Source organism: Melanotaenia boesemani, chromosome 1 (assembly GCF_017639745.1).
Source record: "Melanotaenia boesemani isolate fMelBoe1 chromosome 1, fMelBoe1.pri, whole genome shotgun sequence".
In the NCBI taxonomy this organism is placed as follows: Eukaryota; Metazoa; Chordata; class Actinopteri; order Atheriniformes; family Melanotaeniidae; genus Melanotaenia; species Melanotaenia boesemani.
In genome coordinates this window covers 17,808,891-17,836,025 of record NC_055682.1, presented here as the reverse complement: position 1 = coordinate 17,836,025, position 27,135 = coordinate 17,808,891, and the positions used below count along the sequence as shown (strand labels likewise).

The following is a 27,135-nucleotide window of genomic DNA, read 5'->3' as shown; positions in this document are numbered from 1 at the left end:
GGTGGGCACTCAAATCTACCTCCTTTTAACTCCCAACTCTCACCACACCAATCAAACTGACAGGAAGGTTGACAACTTTCAGAAATAAACAAATCTCACTGCAACACAGACACACACCTCAAACTAGGTCAGCTGGCCTTCTAGAACAATAATCTCTGCACTATTTTGGGATACTATGATGGATGGTTATAGCTACACAGCATTTTGCTGACATGTGAAATACAGGAAAATAATGTTTGCAAGCTAGAAGTCACACAAAACACACACTGTGAGGAAACCCTGTGCAAAAACCACAGAAATCATTTCCTTTGTAATTTTATTCCAGTCAAGTGATACAAAATATTTGCTGACACTATGTGTCTGTGTGTGTTTTGTATTTAATTTGATTTCCTCCATACGTGCATTTGTGTGTACATGAGTCTGGAGGACCTTTGAAACATTTAAACAAAAAAAAAACAAACACCCTAAAAAAAGAGGTAATAATTCCTTGCTGCTTGACTTAATTTGTGATGTTGTTCAGCAGAGCTGTACAACAAATGTGACCATGTTCTCATACCACATAAACCTGCTGTCACCAAGAACAAACGGTGATCTCCATCAACATTCACTTTTAATAAACATCAGCCCACTGAATTTAAAGTCTTTAAAAAAGTACTTTAATCTAAAACAAAAAAACAAACAAAAAAAAGATTAATTGGTTACCAAATGAATGTATATGTAAATGAAAAGGCTCATTGGTTGTTTTTATATCAATTTAAATAACTTCAATTCAGTTTCGTCAAAAAGACCTGTAACATAAACATTCAACTATCAAAGACATATAGGGTTGGAGCTTTCATAAAAGGGTAGTAGGTTAAGATAAATGCAATAAAACCATAAATATCAGGCTTAGTTGTATATCTAAAGAAGGCAATAAAAGTTAAGGTATAAACAGTTCCCTGCTGAGAATAACACTTAACACACATTCCCACCAGCAAGAAAGGTTATTTGATTTGTAAGGTTTCATACATGACATCAGCCAAGTTAGGCACATTTGTGGGGATAACTTTAGAAAGGAGTAATAAGAGGTGAGCCAGAGAAGAGATCGCTTCCAAAAGAACAGCAGGACCTGCCAGTACTACTTTTATTCTCTTTTCTCTCCCTTGAATAAACACTACCTTCTTTTTATGTCTCTTGTTACTTTCTCTCTACATCCTGTGAGCCACTCCCTCTGCGGTCAGATAGAGGCCAACACTTCAGCATATTGCAGCATACTGTGTATGCTCTCACAGATGCACTGGCACAGACCACAAGCTTTCTTTTTGCTGGCATTAACTGTTGACTTCAAGACTGACAATGTCTGATGATTTTGAAACCTCACACTAAAATCTAAACCAGCTCTTGCCTGTAGCCAACAGTATTGCATTAGCTGAAAGAATTGTGTAAAATGAGCATTAGTCATGAAAAATAATTTTTCCACTAAGCTGACAATAGTAGCTGGATTAATTTTATTTTAAAGCATGGAAAAGGATCTGCTAAACAAGGTTATGCATGGTGAACACTTCTTGAAAGCACTTGTTTACTCGATATTAACTAGTATGTATTTACAAAAGTGCAAAGTAATTAAATATACAATATTATAGGAAAAGAAATACAACTTTATTTAGTTTCTGCTTCACTAAAATCTCAAATCTGGAAAACACATGACCTGATTTCTATTATAGAAATCATGGCTGTGCAAATTGTACTACAAAACACGCTACAGATTAATTATGAGGGAAGTCAAATAAAGCAACGGGAAAACCAAGACATAAGCACACATACAAACACAGCTGAGAAGAAGTGAAGGTACAGGTGCAGAGATGAAAAGCAGTTGTTTGCTCCAGCCCCATGCCACTCCTAACTCATGATTTTCATTGTACACACAAGAACACACCTCAAATTTTCCACACTGACAGCTGAATAACACAGCAGCTGCACACAGGGATGGGCATGTTGCTCTGTCTGTCTGTGCTCGTGTTTGTGTGAATACCAAGTAACTAAACTACATATTGCACAATCAGTTGCAATCAGCAGAGCACTCACTGGCAGTCGGCTCATATCTTAACAGATTTCCTACAGCACATAGACAGTATCACAAATGGTGACAGAAATGCTATGCAGGTCATAATACATAATACATAAAATGTATTTTCCCTCCACATTCTCAACACCACTTGCAGTGCTTTGATTAAGCACGACCTACTACCACTACAACCTGACAAGTGAGAAGATAAGACATATGAAAACATATAAACCGATTTTCTTTTGTTATGCTGTGTGGAAAATGTATAAATGAAAAGGTAAACTTGACACACTGGGAAAACATATAAATCTGTATGGAAGTAATCATGATTTTACAATGGTACATTATCATTTAGCCCTAGTTTGTGCATATGTTTACCCTGCAGTCTATTGACATGCTATGCAGTAGACTGGTCTATAGAAAAACAGCAGCAGCAGCAGCTAGCTAGTCTGTTTGGTGTACAAATAAAGCCAGCCTGGCTCAGCTGCTGTATCCTGGCAACTAAAGCCCTGCTTGTCTGCTCAGTCCCTGACCCGGGCCCATTCACTTCATTATAAACCTGTATAAAGAAAAAGAGACTGACACATCACACACAAACATGTGCTAACGCATATGCAAGGACTAACGGGAAAGAAGTATTATGTTAGAACCACAACAAAAGCCTGCAGAACGCACTAGAAAGAGGCATAATCAATTTGTGCAGAGTTTTATTAAAGAAGTGTCATTATGTGCACATCTGAGTATGGAGGCCACATTTCTACAGGTGTGTTTTCTTTTTATTTAGAAAAAAATACATGGGTATAATATGATAACTCATATATGCAAAGCACCATGTTTCTAAAGCTACTCTTATTTTTCTTGGGGATTAAATACCAATATAAGTAGTACTTGCTACATGAGGGCTTCTGGAAAAGACAAAATACATTTGAAATGTGAGTGAGTGGGAGTGGTCCTATTATCTATGAGAGTATCCTGGAGTAGGGAGCAAGACAGGAGTGAGATGTGGGAGGGTATCCAATCACTTGTTCAGATTTTTTTATTCTAAGCACGTCCATTTTTCCTTACACCTCTCTGTTCCATCCAATAACAGCTCAGGGCTTGCTGCCTGCCTGCCTGCCAGTCTGGTAAATCATGCTGTCTTTGCCAGTGACCTCGCTAAGATAGTGGCATGCCTGTATTTATATATGTGCAGCTCGGCTGCAGGAACAGCCAGAGACAATCTAGTGCTTTTTGGCTCTTTCCTCTCCGATCCCTCAGCTTCATCAGTGTTCTGACTCATAATCATTTCTTCCCTCTCGCCGCTCCGAGTACTTCTCTCTCATCTGCCTTTCTCTCTATTTTCAACATCTCTCTCCCCTCTCTTACAGGCAAAAGCCTGACATTGCCACAGCAACGTGTGAGCACGCACACACACAGAAAGTCTGTTGCCTAGCAACTAAAGGATGAGGCAGATGCGGTCTTATCAGAGAAGCTAGTTTGGAGAGAGAAGGCCTATTGATAGAAGTGTGCCGCTGCATATCAACCTCAAGCAATGAGGATTCAATCACTTTTCGACCTTTGAATCATCATCTGACCAAAAAGAGCTGTATCGTTTAACCAGAATAATATGCATTAACAAATATCTCCTCTAACACTTCTTAGGAGCATTCAGCCATTCATGCCAATGTTTGTGTTCTGCAAAATAGTCAGGACAAGTAGTCAAGATGTTTTTTGTTTAAACATGCTTTACATGTTTAAGCCTTAGAACACATTAAACTGTGGTAGTAAAAATGCTGCACAGCAAGATATTAAACACAACTTTGCAAATAGATCACCAATGTGAAAAACAAACTTACAAAGAAAATAATGGCCTTTAAAAACACTAGCTGCATTATCTGCTCCAATTCTTTGGAAGGCATGACCTTATTTCACATTCCCCACCCCCTCTACTAAGCAGAAACCCATTATTAGAATCCCAATGACACCGAGTCAAATGTAAAATGCCCCATCACAAATGCTGTCCAATTTACCAGAATACAGTCTTTCTGGTGTGGTTTAAATATAGAAACTATTTGGCTTGAATTAAGGATGTTACATGTACCTGTGTGTGTGTGCGTGTGTGTATGTGTGTTCATGACGATACGCAGCAGTTAAATGCCAAGTCTTATCCTTCAGCTACATCCACACCAAGCAGTTCATTGACTTAATATCTCAAGAGAAATATGTAGTGTATACCATCAATTTTTATAGTAATGTTTAATATTTCATTATGTTGGTTTTAGCTAAACTGAAGTTCATTTAGTTAAAAAAATGAACAAAATTGCACCAATCATTCCATGTTATATCTTACAGACATTATCCTGTAATTGTCAATAACATTGATAAATCAGTTTACAAGTGTGAACAGCTACCTTCAGGAAGATGTATACCTTACTTTGCTAATTTAATTCTGACTTCCACAAAATCCAGAACAATGTGATAATATCACATCTACATGTATACTTAACTCTCAAACAAACATCATACCAACTTTTTCCTGGATGTGGATCGTCAGATTAGGTTTCATTTGCAAACAATCCAGGTAAATGGGCAAATGGAAACAAAGCAACATATGAAGGTGCTTAACAAAGCTAGAAAAACAAAACGGATATTTTTTGTGGGCAAAGACAATATAACACACAGGGAATTACAACTCCCAAGTCATATCCATACTGCACAAGCATAAGAATAGTTGCAGTCTCTTGTTAATGGTCAACCAATTAATTGATGTTTATTTGATATTTATTCAATTTTACAGTGTTCAACTAATATAAAAAGTCTAGTTTCAACTGTTTTTGTTATAACTATTCATTTCGGGTCATTCTGGATAACTTGAAAATGAAAGCCATAAGATGCTTTTAAGGTGTTTGGCCACATTTAAACTCCTGACATGATGGTTATATGGTTGATGCTTTCGCTCAAAGACAGACGAGGACACCAAAAAAGGTCTCTTTCTTAAGTTTGCACTGTGTGTGTTTGTGTGAGATCCTGACCGTTATGCTCTCAGACGAGAACAAATGATTGAATTTGTGTATGCTGTGCTTGGTAGAATATGCCTGAATGAGTGTGTGCGTACACATGTAAGTGTGCATGGTAGTAGAATGAGAGGCACTGTGACTGGATTCACATTAATTAAGGATTACGTGAGGAGGTAAAAATAAATGCAGAGCAGAGGGAGCAAGTCTGAATAGATAATGAACAGAGTGAGAGAAAGGCAAGGGAGGAGAAGCACAGAGGGTGGAGATGACCTTTCCACAGATGAGCATCATTATGTTTCAGAGATGCACGCATGCACACACAAGCATACACACAGACAGATGTAAAAACCAGCAATGTCTCAAGAGCGCTACCGAAGCACACTATATACATTGATGAATTCAGATTTAAACTTTGGTAATGAGCCACACTAGTGTTAAGTGAAAATTTACACCAGACTTACTACACTGATTTCTGCTGCTTTGCAATTTGTCTGTTGCAGGACGGCATGTGGCCACATCAACCTCATCACACATCCCTCGTGTCTTGCAACAGCCAATTTTCCTCCTTATGCATTACAGTGAAAGAAAAAAAAAAGTTCAATGTTGGGTAACAAGAAGGCACTTAGCCCTTCTGTTGTGCATAACGACTTGTGTTTTTTGGTCTAAAGAGGACATTACTTAAGTTTTTTTTTTTTTCCCGACACAATTTGAGACTAACTAATTACAACCAGCTTTTAGCCCTCTTTGCAACTTTTGTCTTTTTATTTTTAAACCTTTTATTACATGAGAAAGTTAAATTAATTTCTTTTGAACAAAATAAATAAATAAAAATAAAATAAAATAAAAAAAACACCACTGAGTATCACATTGCTCTCTGAAAGTGCACCAAGGTTACGTTACACTTTAAAGACCTTTTCTTGAATCACACTTAAGCAAATCAAACTGGACAGCTTTTTTATAAAAATAGATGAATTGTACTTCTGAAACAGCAAAGATGGTGAGGGAGGCCATGTTGAAGTGCTGGAGTAGTCTGTAAAACTGTTTCATGGGGCTGCAGTGAAAGACAAGTTGTAAAGGCTAAATGAAATAAACAAAGACAGAATTAGAAGGATATTTCATTGTAGAATAACTCTTTTGCCAGTAGCCGATACCCAACACCAGCTGCATTAACAGTACAGATGTCCTTTTCCAGATTTCATAATTGGCATTTCCCAAAACCAGGTGCAAACAACATATCAAGTGCTCCAAAGTTATGATGAATAACATGCATATGCTCGACACATAGGTAAATTGTGAAGCGCAGTAAGGAAAACAGCCTTTGTGAATGTTATTCTTATTTCTCTATCAATTTGGTAAATAAAAATATAATAAAATAAAATGCCTTGTAGTTCTTCTTGCACTTTTCATTTTTCTTTCTGTCTGCTTTACACATTCAGCTGTATGAGATACACATAAGTGCTAGGCATGCAGCAATGCTAGCTTTTGATCAAATAAGAAATCAATCCAGTGTGCAGTGAGACAAAGCAATGACACTGGACAAACATCAGAACTGCATATGTCTGTGTCGAGATAAAATACCTCGCAGGTGGTGGAAAACTTCTCTACTCATCTCTGGTAGAGCTGTGTCACATCTTGAGTGTCCAAAGGGTCGTCTCCTAAAGAAGAAGAAAACCCATATTTCTCAACGACTCCAAAACGCTACTTACTCATATGATAAATTCAGCCACCCTCGCTGTAATCAGTATTGCCAGCCTGTGGGAACTACTGTCTTCTATTTACAGCTCTCCAGTGTGTATTGGTGAGATGCTGAAGTTAGTTTCCAATTTTTAGCTTATGATTTAGCAGTTAAGGGAAAGAAATAGCCCCTTTCTGCTAATAAATTAGAAGGAAATTTAACGCATTGCGCTTCAAGTTATCTGAGTAAACTCAGTGTATCCAGTCAAATGTTTGAACTTTAGTTTAATCAAAATATTCGTATTTAATAAATCTGTCATTCCATCCTCACAAAATCCTGGAATTGCTGACATCATAGGCAGTTGTTGGACTGCTCTTGTTTTCTACTTCAAAATACTTTACTACAGCAAATATGTTAGCAAGCTCCTGCGATATTTTAGAGCAGCCACATTACAACAGATCTGATGTAAAACAATAGACAGAGTTAAGGAGGACTCAGTGACTCCAATACAGATTGGTAATTAAAAGGCCTTGAATAAGACATCAGTGCAACATTTTTTATTTAAATTTAAAAGAGCTTGTCAATACTTTAGTTGGTGAAACTTTAGCCATGGGACATGTTTAACATTGGCTTTTGGTGGCCATCCCTTTATATAGAGGGGTGTGATCCCATTTGGGATTAATAAAGTAAAAAATAAATAAAAAAAATACAGCCACAACCTACAAAGACAGATACTTGTATGTAGTTCTGTGCAAATGAAAAGATTGAAAAGAAAGCATTTATAAAACATCTAAGGCCACCTATGCTCCTATTAAAGTAGGCTTTTGAGCCATGATTGTGTGTAATAGGCCTTTTTGTAAACTGACAATTAAGTTTACTTCAGTCTAGAAGCAATAGGTGTCATGTGTTATAAAGAAAACTAAAGAACTGGTGAAAAGCTTTCCAAAGGACGATTGATAACTACTGTTCTCTTAGACACTCTGCTACATTACTCTGTTATTACATGGGGAACTGAAGGTGGGCCTGGCAGCTGACTTAGCATGTATGAGGACAGAAGAAAAGTGAAGCTAAAGGAGCAGAAGCAGACAAACAGCCAGACAAGTAAAATGATCCCCACAACGAGAGAGCCAAACCCGAACAAGCACATGCAGCTAAGTGTAATAGCTATTCCAAACAGAGCCACACTGGCTGGGCCCAGGAATCACTTTTCAGACACACAACACACACGTGGGTGAAACATAGCTGGGGACGAAACAGAATGTTAATGCTGTCCTGGTGCAGAGGGGGTGGAGGGAGGCAGGATCCCAGTTGAATTATAAATCACTGGGCAGGGCCGGATGGAGGGATGAAAGGCTTGCTACTGCATAGCACAGCCAGCTGAGGGGTGGGGCGGTGCCTGCTTAAAGAGGGGGCAGGGAACTGATGCCACACTGAAGCAATGGTGAGAGGTGCGCACAGTGTTTTAGAGTATGCTAATAGTCACACCGTTCTAATAATGCACATGCAGATTTTTGGTGAGGGTTGATGTTTAAACATTTAAACACAAGTCCTGGAACAGAAAAGTGTGTGGATGCCACTTTTAAGTTATAAGCATCCATGTAGACAGAGTATCCCACTTGCACATATACCTATAATGCCAAGCAGAATATCCTTGTACACAACAGCATCTTTGTGTATTGTTTATATACATAAAAAAAAAAAAAAAAAAACCTGGAACATACCTGATAACATATCCTTCCAGACACGTTCAAAGCAGAAATTAAGCAAGTAAACCTTTCTTTATTTTATATCACAGAGCTAGACATCTTGTGGCTTTCAGCCAGACAAAGAAACACGTTTAAGGACATCACACTTGCTAACTTTCAGAGCCCAGTTCAAATAGGTTTTACTGCAATCTATAACTATAATCGAGTCGAGGTTCATGTAGGTGCGGTTTGGAAAAATTGGACCTGTGCAAGACCCTAATCTTGGGGTTCCTAATTTTACCATAGAAAACAATATAAACATATAAAACATCTATGTTTTATATGTTCATAAAACATAACATTTATGGGTCTCCTACCCAAACAATACTCTGCCATTACTTCTTTCTTCTTTTTGACGTTTTATTATGGTTGACATACATCACTTTCTTTTTGCTCCACATTTGCAAGTGACCTAGGGCTGGCTGATCAGTCAATATCTATATATATTGATCAATAGAAGTGGTGCAATAAAAACAAAACAAAAAAGGCCGGTAAAAAGTTCAATAGAGAGACACAGTTATATTTCCTTTGTGAATATAGCCTTTTATGTAGCCTAATACTACAGTCATTACTTCCTCCTAACCAATCACAAAGGCAGACCTAGGCACGCTCTGTCGCCAAGCCTCCACCCTCTCAAATCAAAACAGGGAGCCCGTGTGTTGTATAAGATGTCGCAGGAGATGTGGAAGAAACTGTCCTGAACAAGAAGGTTAGGGGTGAGGAAAAAAATACCCCAGAGTGATGCTGGGCTGAAGGGTGAGTTGATTTTTGCCTAGAGTTTGTTTTGTGATCGGTGTGTGATCAACTTAAGTGGATACAATGATAAAATACACATCATTTGCATTAAGTTTGATCATGTAAGCCAGAAAGAAATTTAAGTGAATTTCACTGTTACATTCATGAGAAATGTTATTGTTTATATAGATACATACACATATAAATAAGAGGCACTGTTTAGTGCACGGTGATGGGTCACCAATTCCGGTCCATCCTGTAAGTTTTAGTGTTTCGCTGCTGCAACAGACATGACCCAAATCAATGAGTCATTAACAGGCTGGTGCACAAGTTGACAACAAGTTGACCCTTTTCATTTGAATCAAGTGTGTTGTACCAGGGAAACACTAAAACTTGCAGGATGATAGAGCTTGAGGACCAGAGTTGTAAAATATCGTATTGTATATTAACAGACAGATTGTGTGGAAAAATTAAACAAGCGCTAAAACCTCTTTCCTTTTGTTATAATTTAATATGCATTAAACTAAATATTAAATAAGTGCTGAGCAAAAACAACAGCACTAAGTTGTGACATAAAACATTATAAAAAAAAAAAGCCTGATTGCTGGACACTGCTTACATCACAATGAAGACTTTCCTGCTGGTCTAATGTCGATATAGCATGTGGTCAGGATTTCACTGTTATCATTTTACAGAGTATTGGTGTCAAAATAAGCTCCTGAGCCTTTCATTATTTGCATCAACTACAAAAAGCTGCTGCCTGCAACCATGTAAGCTGTGATGGTGGTCACTGCGAAAAAGACTCCTAAAGGAAAAGCGTTGCGCCTAGGCCTTTCAATCCCAAAACCACAGATGTATAGCCCACTACTGGGACACATGATATCGCTACGCTTAATCAACAGTAGGGGTGGAGGCCTAAGGCCGTTTACAAGAGCCACAACATAACAGAATTCGAAGTCCAAATGGCCCACTAAGGTTTGTCACGAACAATAACCTTCACAAGTGAAACAGTTCAACTGACAAAGACCAAAAATCCTAAGCATATGCTCAAACCAGAGACCAAAATTGGCAAGCATCTCTAATCACAAACATCTGCCCTGAAAGAATGACATCGCGCCAACCACATGTAGATGATGGCATAGCCAGTAAATTACAGTCAGCCACTTGAACAACTGATCCAGACATCACCTGGTTCCAAGCAAAGACAAAAATCTCACTACATACACAAATGCCAAGGCCTGGGGCCGTAACAGTCCTAAAATTTATTTGACTTGAATGAAAGGACTTTTATTTATTTATTAATTTTATTTCTTTTTAAACTTTGTTTTTAATGCACTTTTTATTGCTTCCTGCACCTGGAAAACATTAAAAGCTGTAATGCTTTTAATGTTTCATGTAAAGCACTTTGAATTGTCTTGTAAATGAAATGTGCTACACAAATAAACTTGCCTTGCCTTCACTCTTGAATGTGCAGGCGATTTTTACTACTGGTGACCAATATAGACATTAGTGAGGCCAAGATTTATGCAACCCTGGTGATAGTACATACCATGCTGTTAAGCTACCCAAAATAACCGCTGGGTAAATTCTTTCACTACAACAGCAACTTTCATATATCACCCCAATGAACAACTCTTACAAGGACATTTCCAAGTAAAGGCATTCAGTAAAGTTTAAACAGGCAATCCACAAATAAGAATATTGCATGCAACTACTTTTGCGGCTACCTGTTGACCTGTTGAATTCTTCAGCAACATGCACCCAAAATTACCAATTTTCTTTTTCCCTCAGCTGAGTTTTGCAAGTCACACTAAGTATTCAATAATTCAAGACAATGTCATTGCTGTCCAGTGCATGTGAGAATTCACCACTGTCTTTTGGTATTTTAGCCTTAGTAACAATGGATTGAAATTTGATGCAAAAGAAATTAATTAAGTAAGCAGAAGACCAGCAAACAATGGCCTTGTGGTAAACTGCACTAACTCATCACAAGACAATCAATAAACTCTTGATGATAACCATAAGACATTTCCAAGTTATTCCTCTTGTTAGTGGTAGTACACCTCTAAGCTGGTTGCCAAAAGCTGAGAAAACCAAAAAGGGAAAAATAAATATATACAGTAACCTACCAGTAGGCTTAAGGGGAAAACAAACCATAAAAAAATGAATGAGTGTAGCTGAAGAGAGCTACAAAAGTAGGTGTAAGACTGAAAATGAACTGTCATCTTCCTAAACTGTTAAAGCATTTCCCAAAAAAGCCTCAGTTGATCATTTGTGGCTGCTACCACATCTGAACGACATTCAAAACAAAGCAAGGAGATTACAACTACGGATGTCACGACTACTTAATTCTACAATTAATAGAAATAAGTATTAAATTCTATGATAAATTAATCATAAAGATCTCAATGTTGTCACTTTCTATTAAAAAAAAGATGTCTGAACCGTAACAGCAAATCAGCACAACTTCCAAAGCAAAACAAAGTTACATGGTTGTGCTGCTTGTGTTGCTTTCCTTCAGTCACCTGGCCGTTGCAGAACGGGCTGTTAGGAGTGGGACATTATGGCAGAGGAAGAGTTATTCCCTCCAAACAAATTAATTAAGTCATTCTTGTCTGACTTTTCGTTTTCTTTTTTGGTCATAGAAGAAGAAAAAGACCAAGGTGTCATTGTGGAGGATGGCTCACCAGCGTATAAAGCAGGATATAAGTTGTGGAGAAAGGAAGGAATTAATCAAATATGTTTCATCAACTCTAGGATAACCACCAGCATTTTTATACTAAAGGTAAATGCACAGTAGTTTGGTTAAATGGTGCTAATGTTTATCTAACTTAACATTGAAATTAAATGATATTGTGTCATTTTCCATTTCATAATCATGTATGACTCGGGTTGGTCTTACATCGCAACTTGACGTGTTCACTGAGTGCTAGATTATACGTAAAAATCTATGATCATGACATCCCTAATTATAACAGCAGTTTCATGGTGCATAGCAAGACATGACGCCTACTAAAGTCATTAACACTATACATTTAAAATTAAATTGCATTATGATCTAAATCGATATAGAAAGTGCAGATTTTTGATGCCATATTGACTAGCTCTATTCTGTAACCAGTTTGATCAGAACACCATTAAAATCACAATAGGCAGCTACATCTATCATCTAATAAACAAGTCAACCATAATACTGAGTGAAGCATCACAACACAAACAATTTTGAATCAGCATCTGTTTATCTTGATGCAAGTGTCTAGTTCTAAGCATCTGCATGTATTAGATCTCCTTCTTTGCCCAGAATGGAAACTTCAACAACTGAAAAAGGCCCTACCCTGAGAGAATTGCTCTTCCGGTGTTTGCTAAGGTATCGCTTCTTAGCATCTGAGCTGGCACACAGATGTGCACAAATACATACACAAACAACATCTATCGACATATGCATGCAATTTAGCTAATTAGAGCTTTAACCCGATGCAGCCTAGCACAGAGGTAACAAACTGCTCCTAAAAGCTGAGAAGATGCAGAGTCACACATAGTTAGAAAACAGCCGTGGTTTTGCCACTTTGAGCCATTTCCCCTTTCAATTTCCTATTTCATAAGACCATCGCCATCACTTTGATTCTAATTTAAGGTTCAAAGCAAACCTAAATGATAATGTAATACATGGTAAGCATTAACTATCTGTCTGTTGTGTTCTCAAATAAAACAACTTTCACACTGACAGATGACATTAAGCCGTATTGGGTTTTTGTTTTGTTTTGTCCAAAGATTTCTCTGCACATAAAGAATCTTTGAATATCATTCATGAAATCTGCAATGGCAGTGTTTACTTCAGCTAAAACTTGTGCTAATATTGTTTTTTTCAGCTATGTCTCATCATTTTCTAGTAAAGCCAAGAAAGGTAGTGCACAACCTCAACATGCATCTTAGATGTGCTGCTGCAGATATGATACTAATCAGTGTTTCCCTTAGGTTTATGGCATTGGTAGGAGAAGTGTTGGGGTATCGCCATGGATAAAATTAACTCGACCTTCTTAGGAGGTCGGGGGCACCACTGATGTTAATCTTCAGGAACATGAAATGCCTTACAGAAGTAAGTCTTTATTGTAAGAAGTCTGGCACTTTAAGCAACATCTAGTGGTTTAACAGAAATGTCACACAGATTTCCCTGACTGACAAAGTTGTTACGGTAACATCGCTGCAACTGGAGGGTCCTGATTCCTTCTTGGCAGCTGTTTTCCCAGCTGAAACAGCAACAGCTTAAAAACCAGGTGCTTTGATCATAACGCTAAAGCTATGATATGAAATAAATCCAATAAGATTAAACTCTGTTGTCAAGAAACTGGTTTATTTTTACTTCTTAATGACAGGCATTTGCTTTTGGCTATAGTCCTTTCCAATGATTCAATAATGTGTTAGACTAAATACTACATCTGCTCTGCATGGTGAATCTTCTATGCTTAGATGGCCATCAGCCTTTAATAAAGTCAAGTAAAACAGTTGAACAGCTGAGTATTGCCTGGCACTTTGTTAAGAACAAATGAGAGCAGAAATTTTAACAGCATTATATTGTGTTTGTTTATAATCCAGGCTGTACACAAAAATTTGAGGCAAAGTATTAAGAAACCAATGTGCAGTGGTGAGTAAAAGGAGCTTTGTCAAGGAATCTGAGCACAAACAACAAAAGCATGTTCTTTAAAAAATTACAGAAGGCAAGTATTTCAAGTATGATGTAGGGATTATTATAGCAAAAATGAAAAAGAAAAAAAAACAAAACAGAAATATATACTTTATTTTAAAGAGCTGAGTTGTTAAAAAAAGAAGAAAAAAATATTTAATGCAAAAACAGTATTTGATGCATCTTTATAAGTTGCCCTATAACAGCCCAGTGGAAGTTCTCATGCAGACCAAAACACTCAGAGACCTTTGGGTGCTCTCATACAGCTGGCAAACAAACTTATGATCTTCCTCCCTTCTCTCTCAGCCATCGCCTACTCCCACACTCCAAGGCTGGAATTTCCTGTTGATGGCCCAGTGCAAACGCCCACTCGCTTAAGGAAAACTTACTTTGAAGATGAGCACAAGACACAGAAAACATAAAACAGAGAAAATAATAAAAAAAAAAACAAAAATAAAATAAAATAATACTATCACAGTGACTTTTTGCCGAATATACAAAGTTTATACTTCTGGCACACTTTGCTTTTTATGCATGTTAGAAATATACGTCTAGTAAAATTAAGAGGGTAATTATAATAAGAGGATTTTGGGCAGAAAAGCCTAACTAGGCTGCATCTCGTTAAATGTCATGTCCTGAATTCTGATCTTACAAGAGTAAGGATGCACATCATTAAGATTTTATTAATAAATCAATACAAACACTGTTGATACCCCTTGCCCGCGATAATTTAGTGCAAAACAGAAGAGACAAGAGTTCTAAAAGCAAAGTTTCAGTTCTTCCTTCTTCTGTCATTTGTTTTAAACAACAAATATTACATAAAGACAAAAACAGAATAAGAGTTTTCCGTTCATATTAATGCTATTTCAGCTGCAAATAATATTTTAAAACATTGTCTGACAACATCCATCCACGTCCAAAGACATGCATGTTAGGTTAATTGGACACTCTAAATTCTCCGTAGGAGTGAGTGTGTGTGTGTGAATGGTTGTTTGTCTCTATCTGTGTTGGCCCTGTGACAGACTGGTGACCTGTCCAGGGTATACCCTGCCTCTCACCTGTTAAAATGCTGGGATAGGCTCCAGCTCACCCGCGACCCGAAATGGAATAAGCGGTCAAGATAATGGATGGATGGATGGATGGATGTCTGACAACAGTCATCTGATTTGAATCTACTGCTGTAGCCAATACTGCTGATCTCTTTAGTAACAAACTTAAATATGTGTTATATGAAATTATATTATGTATATTGTCCCTATAGCCAAACCATATGGGATACAAGTCTGGTCATCTCTGCTTGTCAGATCACCTCAAATTCAGATTAAATTTATATTTAACTGTTTAGCACAGAACAAATCCAAAGCTAGTAGTCTGTTACAAAATACAACCTTAAGCAACTCTGTTGTACTGGCAGGGACAGGAAATTTCTAACTGCAGTTTTGTTTAATGTTATATTAGTAATTGCAGCAGTGCTAGGCTTACAAATATTTCTGTACATATCAATCCAAAACCAGTACCAATATTAGAAAGAGTTTTTAATACCTGTTTTTTTTTAAAAATAAGCCTGTAGGTAGGGCCACTATAGCTGAGCAGTTCATAGAAAAGGTGGTACATTAAGCTGGGAAAAGGGAGAGATGATACATGTGTGTGACCGTACAGCCTCAAAACCCAGCCAACTTAGGTTTCCTCCACAAAGCTTCCATTTTGCTTTGGCACACCCAACCTCCCCCTCCTCATCTTGCAAACAGATGCACATCCCTCTTTACTGCCTCACTGTGTTTCCCTGGCATTCTCATTCTGCTCTAAGAATTCCCTTTAATGGCATAAACTGGCATCAAACCTTTTAATACAATTAGAGCTACTAGATACAACCTTAATCTTTAGTATTTATTGAATATGATGTAATACTGAAATGTTTTCATGGGACTGCAGGGTGAGGGGCCTGGGTTGCAATCCATTGTACTTCCCCCCATAGCCCCTCCTCCTTTTTTGTTCGGTTGAGTGACTCATCAAAAAAAAAAAAAAAAAAAAAAAAAAGCTCTATGCACTTTTTCTCCCAAACCAAGGTCTGGCAAATATGACAGCAGCCCTGGGGATAGGAGGACAAAAGGACATACGTGTGACAGTCTAAGGCCTTATGGGATCTGGGTCAGGAGCATGAGCCGGTCCTCCAAGCCTTGCTCTCACTACTTAAAGCCTCTGACAGACTGCAGCCTCTGGTAGTTTCACTATACTAGCTAAATTCACACACACTCACAAGCTGATGATGTTGATTCTGGTAGCATGATTTAATTTAATGTGCCAACTTCGGATAAAAATGAAAAAAACATTTAGAAAGTTCTTTCTTTTGATAATGCAGACAAACACAAGATACCTCAGTACTCAGCAAGAAGGGTTCTTCAGTGTCAGAGCTGAGAGGCAGAAAGCATCATTCATGTGCAAATACACCACCATTAGTGCGAGGAGAGCAAAAGACTGGGTTTCCCTTTCCACTAAAACACTCCCAAACTTGCAGAAATAGTGAGATAATCAGTCCACAGGTAGCTGACTGGAGGCAAGTAAATGTGCAGTGGCCTGAATCTGACCTCCTGGATTGCAAACATGACCACACAGTGGCTGTGGAATTTGTATACGTAATATTGTGTATGTCTTAACGACTCAAAGATGATTCAAGCATCCAAGTTAAACATATCAAATACAACGTTAAACTGTCATTCTGACAGCTAAATAAAATCTTAGGCACAAATCTGGTAGTAGGCCTAAGCATTTTATTTCTGACGCAATACTAAATCTGCTTGCCACAGCTGATGGATTCTGCATCTAGGTCAGAGCAAATACTGCATACCGACCAGAGGAGATGCAAGCTGGAATGGATATTATGATACATGTTAGCACATCTTTTTATTTAAAACCAAGTTGCTGTTGAAGGCTATGTGCACAGACATAGCACCATAACAAACACTTAAAAGAGGATCATCACTTTAGAACATCTTTAAAAGCAGACACAAAGCAAATTTTAGGCATGCAATGGTCATCTATAACTCTTGCTTGCCCATACTGTCAAACACACTTCTCACAACGATGAACGTGAGCTTGCTAAGGATAGTGCAACTGAGCAGGGATCCAGCTTTTGAAGTATAAAGGAGTGAGTCATGATGACCTACATAGGCTGTGAGGAGAGAGTGATAGAGAGAGAGGGATGGAGATGAGAGAGAAAGAGAGAGAGAGAGAGAGAGAGAAGGGGGGGGGGGGGGGGGGTGTTGGAAGAGATTCCTTCCGCATATCAAAGTGTTTACTTGGCTCTGCATGCACCTTCTCTCTGGGAGGGAGGCAAGGGAAAAAAGACACACAAGGGGGCTGGGAGGATAGGGGGTAGATAACAAATATGGAAAAGAAAATGAGTGAACAGGAAAGAGGGAGTTAAATAAAACAATGGCTGTCACTGTTATGTCCCATGGATCTCTGTACTTCATGACAGAGAGAAAGGCCAGTCATAAAAGTAAAATTAAAAAAAAATACAAGTAAAACAAAAAACACAGAAGTAAGGACTGACAGAGACACACAAAGTTCATGTTGGGACACTCTTGTAAATCTATGGTCTCAAAAGGCACAGTGCAAATACCAGTGTTCAACCAGCATGTATCTTGTTCATGCTAATATTTTTAGCCATACAAAAACTAAAAACAGCTGCGATTTAATAGTGTGTTCAGTTATGTCTTCATATCTCAGCTAGAATTCACTACAATGCCAAGGAGAGCAGCAACATTCCTGGCTGATCAATAAGCACTGCAGAGAGATCCAGTTCCCTTTGAAGCCAAGCCATGGATCTGGTTTCCTAATCACCTCCACCACTGCACCCTGTTCCTCCTCCTTCTTTGTCCCTCCCACAGATTTTCCAATACAATGGAGCAGTTTTCACACTGCATGTGGGCCTGAGTTGGACGGCCTGAGAGGGGGAGCAGTCGCTTTACTGAGAGGCAATGAGGGGAAAGCAAAGGAGAACAAGGAAAAGTGGTAACAAAGCTAACATTCTGGAAATGGAGAAATTTAAACACAAAACTTTAAGAAGTCTGTGCTTCATCATTTGTAGCTAAAATAGTCACCAGATAACAACAGTGCTTTATTTGTTCATGTTAGTTAACATTCACATATATATACACAAATTGAACTATTATTAAATTACTCAGAATTTAATTTGAAAGAAAAAAGCAAAGTTTGACTATAAACTGTTATATTTGGTTGTATGGGCTACAAATGTAACTTAATTAAAACAAGTTAAATAAGATAATATAAAGTAGAACAAAGAATAAAATAGAATTCCAAGAACACAATGACTGGAAATCAGAATTCTGCATGAAGAGAGAGGTGAGTCCGACCCCCCTCCTCCCATCCCCTTTCTTTCTCTCTCTGTTTTGTGCTGCATCACCATTAAATGCGGCCATGGGAGCTCTGCCAAAGAGCTGCAAGTCTACCATCCACAAGAGGATGGCTGCAACCAAAACAACCAACTACGTCATCCATTCGAATCCCTTTCCGTCCACTTGCTATCTTACACAAGAGATTATTTTGGGAACTGTTCCTATTATGAATCCTTAACCAAAAACCTTACGACGAACTACAGAAATGTCTGCAAGTACAGATATGGACAATTGGCCATTCTGGTTGGATACTGAGCGTGGCATGGACCACAAGTAATGACAAGACTGATGAATGCATGTTTTTGGAGTTGTTTAGGAAAAGAGGCAAAGGGGAGATGAGGTTAAGGGAAAAGGGACAGGAGGCAGATGGGGGAGGGGATGTAAGGGGGAGGGGAGACGTACTAAAAGGAGTTGTGAATTATTGATGAGAGCAAGAAGGCTGGCCCTTAGTCCTAATGTGAGCGCACATGTATACACAGACGGTGCACACAAGCATTTACATAGACTATGGATATTGTTACACATTACATCAGCCGTGCCATCACCCTTCCACTCTTCCTCATCTAGTTACCATCTACAACCTCATCTTGAATTTATTCTGCCTGTTCTCTTGTCCATTTACCTCAGCCTGTATCCTGTCACACAATCTCCATTACATCCCCCCAGCGTCTCCTCCACACCATCTGCAACTGAAACTATAAAATTATTAGCTGCTTGCCCCCACTTCTATTGTGAAAACAGCCAATTTAAAAAACATCTTTTAGTGATCTATAAATAAAAATAAAAAATATTTTTGCTGAGGGCTAGGGTGGATGTTTTGGAACATGCTAACCACAAGATCTGAGTTCATGTAAAGGCTAAGAGATTGGCAGAAACCCCCACAAATGCGTGCAGGCCAAACACAGCACAATGCTGGTGGACGAATCTATTCCCCACAAACATAAAGGGGGGACTGAACCAATCTAAGTGCCACCCATACTCTCAGCTCTGTGTGTAGGCGTAAGTGTGTGAGTAAAAGTATGTGTCACGGTGCCTGCAGGAAATATGTCTGAGACCTAAGAGAAAGGAAAAGCAAAATATTAAATCCATAAAAAGAAGTAAGGCCAAATGAGAATGTGTGGGTGAGTAGGAAATATAATTTTAAAGTAATTTCAAAGATCTGTTTGGTTTAGTAAAGAAAGCAGCTTCTCCCCCCAAAAACCACAAGGTCAGAATATGAAACTCAAATCTGATAAGGTCCTTGGTGATCAGCTCAGTCATTCGAGACTACTCTTCATCTCACCCAACAAGGAATAAAACATAACCATTTGCACTTAATTACAATGTTTAAGGAACAACTTCTCTTTTATGTAAATAAATAAATAATAAAATAAAGATCACAAGAATTTGCTGACAATGATTTGGCAATCCATCCAATTTTTGCAAGTATATCATAAAAATATAATAAACTGAAGTGTGTACGTGCAAAATAATAGACTGGTAATAAAATTTCTCATATGAACAGATTTTTTAGAGATGAAAATAAACTGACAATTTGTAGATACTCTAAAATTTCCACACACAACTACATACTTAATTGATGTTAAATAAAGGAAACATCTATATTTACCACATTTCCTAATATTTTTAGGTTAAATGGAATATATTATATTATAAAGTTTTCTGTATTTTAATATAAAACTCAGACACTGGAACTAATAAGTCTGAAGCGTATAAATAGGCCAACCTCAGCATCTAACTCTCTGCAAATATCTGCAGATAATAGAGGTGCACAAGCATAGTTTTAGGTTACAAATATGAATGCATATGTAAGTAGAGCAGTGCATGCTCAACTAGGAAGAAAAAAAAGTAAAGCCGAACGGCATACAGAGCTGCCTAGCTCTGCTTTAGTGTTGTTGTTGCCTGTAGAGCTTTGGTCTGCCCTTCCCCCATTCTCCTGTCTCTCTGCTCTTTTTCCCCTCCCCCTGACTGCGGCAGGCAGGCAGGCAAGCAGGGCAGATGGTATCCTAGCAAGCAGAATGACCCTGGTGTTCCTGCCCCTTGTTTTGATCCTGCAGTCCTGATTGTCCAAGCCTAATCCTACACTAGCCAGAGCTGCTGGACCGCTGCCAGCACTCTTATTAAGAACATAAAGGCCTTTCATTCCAGCTAGGGTGCTAGCTAGCTCATCAACCTACACACACTCCTTCTGTGCCATCACACAGCTGCTTTTCTCCAACCTTATTCTCTGACTTGCTTCTTCCATTACACACCACTTTGCTCTATTCTTAGAAATAGTCGGTTTCAGCTAAAGCCTTTCTCCATGTGTTTACAGCAGTCCTGCACATTTGTCACCCTGCTCCTCTAGTTTGCTTTTTACCAATTAAGATAAGCAAGTGAAAACACCATTCAACTGTAGAAAATGGAGATTGCAATGACTATTAGCATAATAGTAACAAAGTAACTATGACAGATAATGTAGTTTAAATAAGGGAAAGTGGACCACAATGCTCCCATCATACTGTGTCTAGAGACAAATGAAAACTGCAAATAACTCAGAATAATGATAAGGACCATGAACAGATCATTCAAGGGATTTCTCAGCTAATCAAAATATGTGATGATGTGAAATGTGTTGGATGAAGAAACTGTTACTATTCTGCAAAAATCTATTCACTCAAAGCAGAGATTACCAAGGAATAAGTCATACAACAGCCATTGCACTCCAAGCTATCATGTAAACTAGGGCTGCAACTAATGACTATTCTGATGGTCGATTAGTCACCGACTATTAAAACGACTAGTCGACCAATCGGTTTTATGTATCTCATGATTGTTATAAATGGGTCTTATTTTACTTCCAGCTTTGAAATTTTGCATGAGGTTGTTAAGTAAGTCCGACGTGCCTCCTCTTTAATTATTTGAGCATTGCAGACATACTTCCGTGGTACACAAGGACCGCTTTACAAATATCACATGTATTTAATTTATTTTGTAAGTTTAACGTGAAGTTATCCCAGACTTTTGATGTTCTCTGCCGCCGTTTTGCTCCCTAGTCCGCCATCATATTTTTCCCCTGGCGGACTTTATTGCACATGTGCAACTCTCAGCAGAGATAAAAAAAAAAAGAAAAGGAGACGATGTCTCACTCTGTATTTTTTTTCCTCTCTTTGCGCATGTGCATTGTGCAACTCTCAGCAGAGATAAGATTAGAAGACGATGTCTCACTGTAGTTTTTTTTTTTTTGCCGACAACAGTCGACAGCTAAATTCATTGTCGACTATTTTTATTGTCGACTATTGTCGGCAACGTCGACTAATCGTTGCAGCCCTAATGTAAACACTTCCCGTCGGTGCAATTACAAATCACATACTCAGAGTATATCAAAAATACAACTTAATCTAGTACAGGTATGCTTAATTTTTTAATTCTGCACCTGTATTTTGGGGTTTCCCTATTTTACACACAGAAGATTAAGCCTTTTATTTTTATCTATTAAATTATCTTACTTCCAAACTTACATTGTATGTAAACATTTGCTTGATAGCCAAATTAAACACTACTATTTTCCACTGCAGATTTTGCTTCCATTAAAATGAAGCATAGTTCTTGCACAAAAATAAATGAAAGCATTGGCCAATAAAGACAACTATTAATTCAGTGTGACATCAGTGACAGGACTGCTGCTTGGCAGAGGACCGTGTATTTTCTGGAGGCCTGAAGCTTTGCATTCTGAAAAAGACCTGCTCACTCTTGCTTCCTCCTCAACTCACTCCTCTCAGTCTCTGAGCTAAATTCAAAGATTATGACTGGGAATTCTTCTGTACGTTGCCTAGCAACGCGGACAAGAAAGCCAAAATACATTAGATCACATGAGGGACATGTGCAAGACCATACACACCCACATACATAACAATATGAGGTTTATGCTTCACTGGAGCCAAATGTAAAAACAGAAACTGTCACACAATTTAAATCTCTAATTTTAACAACAGTGCAATACAACAACAATAACAACTGCACACATTTGAACTGTTTTTTACAATTTACTAACTATATTTCAAGTGTTAAATTGTGAAGGCCAGGCAATTGCCAATCCTTTTAAAACAAATGCTATTCAGCCACTGTTTCTGGGTGAAAAGCAACAGAGAAAGATGGTGAAAGCAACAGAAAAGAAGGCATTGTGAGGCAGACACTTCTTAGTTTAAAGATGGGTTGTGAAGAGGGGCAGATTTACAGTTTTACAGGGGCCCTGTTTACTAACACAAAAGGTTCAGTGCACATTCCAGCTCAGTGTTGCTCATTTCAAACAGCTGTCTTTTATGTTAAGAGTGTTAATCTCAACTATACAGCTCATCTTCAAAACAAACCTTTGGTCTGTTTGGACTTTTTTGTTACACGTTTCTGCTAGACATTACACTGAGGTCTCACAGCTTTTCAGCATGAGCAGGTTGAGTCAATGCAGATGATGCATGGTCCAGCCAGGCTAGCCAACCCTCTGTACTTAAGAATCCATCAAGCTTAGCGATCAATAGGAATAGGCCCCAGCGTTGTGATGCAGCTGCCGCATTGTAATAAAAACCTTATCAGGCCTGACCCGGCAAAGGCTGACACACATCTAAAAATCTCTGTTGGATTACCAAGAAACTCTGCCCTCTAGTACTTACTATTACTCACACCTCAACTGCACATGTCAGTCACATGCTACTTATTGGATTATACATGTCTCTGAAGTCGCCCGTCTGTAGGAGTGTGTTATGGTATAGTCCCTGCAGAGGAAAACACATGGAGTGGATGTGCCCATGTATGCAGATCTTTCAGCATCCTAGCTGTTTTATACATTTCCTCTTATTGCAACCCAAGGCAGGTACTTTCAACATATTCACAGATCACTCTTGCTACATATTAGTGACGTGGGAAAGAGGTACTGTCCCCCATAAGAAGGAAGAATAAGAAGTGTGCATGTTAAACTGTACCACCGGTTTAGGTACATCTACTTATTCAAACTGAATAGATGGGTGTCACTATATACGGGTACTGTAAATGTATTAAATGTGCTCTCTTGTTACTGTGCAAGTCAACCAAATAAATCTGTCCAAAATCTTTTTGTATGTTTCTGAAGAAATAGTTGTACCACATATAATAACAACTGAAAACATTGAGTAATTACTAACTATAGTTATAAGCCAAGACTAACTATGAAACTATACAATTGACTGCAGCTTCTGAGCCTTGTAACCCCCCCACCCCCCCAGCCTGTGACATCATCACAGCTCCAAAGAATCACTCTATATTTAGCTTCTCACACCCCTGCTGTGCCTCACTACTCTGTCAATGCCTAGGTCGAGCTCAATCTTCCTCCCTCTATGCCTCGAATGGCTCATCTCTCCCCGTTAGCTCAGGAGGTGGGGAGGATGGACGCTTTTTAAAAAGGTAATGGGTGGAGGGGGGGATACAAAGAAGAAGACAGAGGGGATGGTTCAGAGGAACAAGCAGGGTAGTGTGAATAGCTGTGCTGTAAATCAGCCACTCATAAAGTCTTGTGAGAACAGCTCACATGTTGCCTTGTTACACCACACTGTCAAAATGTGTACCACCTTGCTCTCTCACACACACAAAATAATAAACAAAATTCACATAAACAAATGAATGAAAAATAAATAAAAGACATGCAAAGCTCTGCAATGCTAGATTGCACACTCACACTGCTGCTCAGCAGTACATTGTAAAAGACAGTGAGTATAGGAGAGGATGGGGGAGGGGGCAGTGTGTCTGTGACTGGCATTTCAAACATCCTCCCTGCACAAAATAACATCCTGGGAAGATAATCTGTGAGCGTGTGACAATTTATTCAGGCTCATGTTTCTGGAGAGTGTGAAAGCTACTGAGCTGCAGAGGGGAAGTGCAGGAGACCAATGAGAGTGTGCTGTTTCTTCAGTCAAGAGACGACAACCACAAAGAAAAGAAAAAAGGACAAGCCCCTTCATCTAAATTGCTCTTCAACATTCACCACCTCACTTAATAGCTTTAGCACTTCCTCATTTTACTGCTTACACTTTTTGTTATCCACATCACAGCCCAACCCTCAGTGCACCAAACCATCTTTTTGGTGACGAGGGACAGCAACACAGCTTCAATGCTACCATCACACATAGGAATGATTTGAAAACAGTGTAAGGCCTAAAACTGATATAGGGCCCGATACACAATATACATCCTGATGTTTTGAAATCTCCTCTAAAACACGTTGTAAATATTGAATTCAACATTATCATGCACAAAAAGACACCAGTAGGACTTAAATGAGCTCACTAATTTATCTTTATTGTGATTTTTCCTTTTCAACGAACATTTTATTTTGAACCAGGGACCTGCACTAAAACATTTAATAAAACCCAGTGTTTCCCTGATCATTATATTAGAGGGGGGCCCCAACTCCCACTAACCCTAGAAGATCAAGTTTATTGTATTTTCTATAATTACTCAATTAAGATCTGATATAGTCGTGATAATTATTTTATATTAAAATATTATTTTATTATTTAGGTTTTTTAATTTTCCACCAGATCACAACAGAAGTAATCTAAGGTCCCCTTTCCTCTAGAACAGGTTTATATTATTGTCCTTTTGTTATAAAAACTAAACAGCCTGATTTTATTTATCTTATTCTCATGTTGATTTGCAATTACGTCACGTCATGTCTGTACAAGCCGTGCTGCTTGCACACACAGGTGAGCTACACTCCCACCAGCAGAGCGAGTGCGCAAGTTGGAAATTGCCAAATTGAGTTAACCACCTGTAAAAAAGACAAAAACGTCTGGTTTAGGATCAACTCTTTTTTAATAATAAGAACAGCTGGAGGAGTTTCCTGCTCTGCTGTACTAAAAGCTTCATGTCCACCGGGAAACACATTGTCATCATTTCTGAGATGTATTACTGGTTAAAATGAATGTCTTACATTCAGCTTCGATCTCTTAACGATCATAAACTAGTTTGCTAGCTAGCTAGCTAGCTGCATACTCCATGCTTTTTCCTGTCTCCCCTGAAACATTGAGCATGTGCACAGGAGAGTTTTCTGGATGGGCGGGAGAGTGAGCTGTCTGTCTGCTGTGAGTGAGACAAGCTAAACTATGAAGAAAATTGCATGTAGACGCTTTAAATTCTGCCGTATCAATTTGTACTTGATGTTCGCGATATAGACATTTTATATATCGCCTATAAAACTTCTCGGGATATAATCAAGTATATCGGATATGTCGCCCAGTCCTAATTCAGACTTGAGTAAAACTATTAACACATTACCATAAAATAAGTCCAGACAACTGATTTTGATAACTGATTAATCACGTTTCCCCAAAAATGCCAAATTTCTAATGTTAACAGCCACATCAGTCAGAGTCAGTATGTGTATAATTAGAAAAAATTTGACATATTTCAGTTTTATATTATTCTTATGGAAAAAGACATTTTGAAAACTTAGTTTTATGCCAAATTTTTATACCTCAAATTATTAATCAAAACAACCTGCACAGCTGTGACAACCAGCCCAGTTCTCCTGCACAGTAAAAACTGACTTTCACGCCATCGTGAAGGAAAGCAGCTGGTCAGCAACTACATTCTACACTCAACAGCTGTCAGCCATTCTTACCAGCTACCAGGATGATTAATTTATACAACTGCTGGGGGTGTTAAAACCATGCCAATGGGAAGGAAGACCTGTTGGCAGGAGAAGTCAGTCTGGTAGCAAAAAACCAGTACATGGATAAGTATGAGCAAGTACTGCGTAACTCAGCTTGGCTTGTGCAGCTACTGTTATACACAGCACTGTTGCAAAAATCAAAGGAAATTCTTGGTTACAGAGCTTGTGAGCCTCCTTGATTAACTCAGTCACACATGATACTTTAGCAACCAAGTCACACACCCCTTTATCCCTTTCCCAACACAAAACTAAATGTCTGTTTATGAAAAAGGAAGAATAAAGTTTGAAGATATAATCACAAACCTCCAAATCTGAGGTTCAATCAGCAATATACACACACCACTTTATCACCGTTATCTTATAAACAGCCCACACTAACAAGTCAAAAGGCTTTATATTTCTAGAGTCAACGTGCACATTCATCCACACACACATGCACACAATTCCCCTCCTCAGTAATGTAGCAGTGATTGAAGTGGGAACTAGGGGCTGTGGTAACAGGTGGGCACACATGCTGCTGGGAAGATTCATCAGATTATCCCACCAGCACTCAGGGCAAGCTTGCCTTGATACACTCTGTATGTGTGTGACTGTGTGTATGTGTTACCCCTCTCTACAGGACAGGTGAGGAGCAGATCTGTCTCATCTCATTCCTGATCACGTACAGATTCGGCTCCATTAGAACATGCCACCCCCAGCTCTGGTATCCACCTACTTACTGCCTTACAAAAAAGTCTGTTCTTCAATCTTTGTGAGGACACTCATTCTAAAAGTCCTTGTGCTGACCTTTACCATTACAACTAAATGTTCAACTGCACCTTGATTTAAACCTAAGGCCCCAAAATGTTAGCCTAAACCAACAAACAGCCTTTTGAAGGTTAAGATGTGCTGACTTTTTTTAACAAAGCTAGGCACAGAAGAACATTTACATAAAATGCCTTACCCGCCTTCCCTTCCAAACTATGATCATGGACTGAAGAAGGATGCAATCCACTTTAAAGGTTAAAGGTTCCACATTTAAAGTACACTAGTGCAGTTATATTTATTTATTTATTTTTATTTAATTTATTTTTAAGCTATTACATGGCAAATAACATCAAATGACTAAGTGATGAAAGGCCCATCATTGTGTTGTTAATATCATCTGTGTCTGGCCACAAAAA

At 38.4% G+C, this 27,135-nt stretch overlaps 1 protein-coding gene across 2 annotated transcripts in view; it reads right to left on the bottom strand.

Moving 5' to 3' along the window:
- ankrd11 (ankyrin repeat domain 11) overlaps positions 1 to 27,135 on the bottom strand; it is a 113,318-nt gene that overhangs the window by 31,476 nt on the left and 54,707 nt on the right. The window contains exon 3 of one of the 2 annotated variants that reach the window (XM_041979722.1): positions 6,619 to 6,695. The exons of the other annotated variant lie outside the window; for it this stretch is intronic. The gene's annotated coding sequence lies outside the window, so the exon portion shown is untranslated. The remainder of the gene's footprint in view (positions 1 to 6,618; positions 6,696 to 27,135) is intronic. 2 annotated transcript variants of the gene reach the window in all.